Genomic DNA, 2,500 nt, shown 5'->3' with positions numbered 1-2,500 from the left:
TGCAAAACAAATAAAAAGGGGCACTCGCGGAAAAATGGCCAACATTCTAATATACGGCATCTCAGATAAAAAAAAGACATGCACGTGTTAGCCAAACCATCAAGGCACACTTTCTAACACATAAACATGAAAAAAAAATCAATAATATACGGCAATTCCTTACTACGTAATAAATTTTTACAAATATTGAAAAAAAACAGAAATTGGCAACCACAGTTAAATACCCAATATACCAATAACTACGTCGTATCTGACAAAAACAAAGTCACGCATGGGTAGCCAGATCATCTAGACACACTTTCCAACACTAAAAAAGCAAAAGTTTTACGACACTATTTGGCAATATCTTACGGAAAAATGACTTGGCAAAAAAATGAAAAAAAAAATGAAAAAGGGGCACTCGCGGTAAAATGGTCCTCGTGGTGATGAACGACATTTTAACTAAAAAAAAATCATGCACATGATAGCCAAACAATCCACCAAGACTTTCCACAACTGATAACCTATACAAGTTGCACCATTCTACGACAATTTCATAATACGTAATAACTTTGATAATTATGCAAATTACCTTAGAAGGGTAAACTCGGTCGCGCTCGACCCCGACGCGTCTCAGAAATCGGGGAAGGAGTACAGCTACAGCAATGCACATCTGGACACTACTAGAGCGTGTAGGCGAGACACAAATTCCGTCACGGGGGTGAGTCACGTGAGAAAAACCTCTTTTTTTTTTTTGACGCTCGGGGTTGCGGACGACCCACCGTACCGTTCCAGGGTTAAGACAACAATCTCAACCTCTTCCACTCTCACACGCAGCTCAGTGTGTTTTTTTAAAAGTGTTCAGTGAAATAACGGAGTTTTGGTGTGATAAGTTTTTGTAATCATATTGAGTACTTATAAAAATTCTCTTAGAATTTTTGTAAACAGCCCTGTAGGAAGGTGATAGGTTCTTGTATTGCGATCTGGTTATTTATTTTCATAAAGTGTCAAACTTAAATATTGTATTCAGATTTAATTTCAAGTGTAACAAGTGATTGTATAATTTTCATGAGTATTTCTTTTGTCTTAGTCTAAGGTTTATTCAGATTTGATATTTGCAGCCAAGTAATTATATAATTTTCAGATCGTACCATTTTTGTTTTATTCAAGTTTTGTTCAGATTTAATATCTCGGGGGATTTATTTTGTTTTATTTAAATTTTTCAAAGGGATGTAATTCATATTGAATATATTCCTTTTTGTGAAAACTGTATTATTCCGATCACCAGGGTTCAAAGTTGTATTTGGTAGTATCATGTAAAGAATCGTAGTAAGTTTGTTTAAACCATTCTTAGAAATAATTACCCAATTTAGTTTTGGGTGTACTTAAGTGACCTTTGCATAGTCAGTGTTTAAATATTGCTATCTGGGAGTTGTATAATTTTCTCAAAGTTCGGTTATTAAAATTTTTCATGTCTAACAGATTTAATGTAAAAGCAAACAGGTGTATTTGGAATTAAGGAAGTTGTAAAGCCTGCCTGTCGTAATATACATATTATATTGTATGTTTCAATCCCAGACACGAGCCATAGTACAATATATTTTTGGTGGCCAGACCCGGGAACCCTCATTGTATATATATATATATATATATATATATATATATATATATATATATATATATATATATATATATGTGTGTGTGTATATATATATATATATATATATATATATATATATATATATATATATATTTATATATATATATATATATATATATATATATATATATATATATATATATATATATATACATATATATATATATATATATATATATATATATATATATATATATATATATATATATATATATATATATATATATACATATATATATATATATATATATATATATATATATATATATATATATACATATATGTATATATATATATATATATATATATATATATATATATATATATATTTAGATACATATGCCCATGCATGCACAAACACACACACGTACAGACACAGATTCAACCCTTCGCATCCCCTCCTCCATACCCGAAGGGCTGAGAGTTATAAGCCTGCCTGACAATGTCATTAGCTGTCCAGAGAGAAAGAAATATATATATATATATATATATATATATATATATATATATATATATATATATATATATATATATATATATATATATATATATATATATATACATGTATATATATATATATATATATATATATATATATATATATATATATATATATATATATATATAAACAGCATCTCCATCATCATCTCCTCTTACCCCTATTGACAAAAAGTGCCTCGGTTATATCTCGCTATTCGTCTCTATCCTAAGCTTATAAATCAAAACTTTTCCATTTATCATCCACTTCACACTTCATAGTCCTAACCCATGTAGGCCTTGATTCTCCAACTCATATAGTGCCTTTAGTGCCCAGTTGTAAGTTTGGTGAATTAATCTCTTTTGGGGAGGGCGAAGATCATG

The sequence above is a fragment of the Palaemon carinicauda genome, chromosome 9 (assembly GCF_036898095.1).
Source record: "Palaemon carinicauda isolate YSFRI2023 chromosome 9, ASM3689809v2, whole genome shotgun sequence".
NCBI lineage: Eukaryota > Metazoa > Arthropoda > Malacostraca > Decapoda > Palaemonidae > Palaemon > Palaemon carinicauda.
This window is presented reverse-complemented; position numbering follows the sequence as displayed.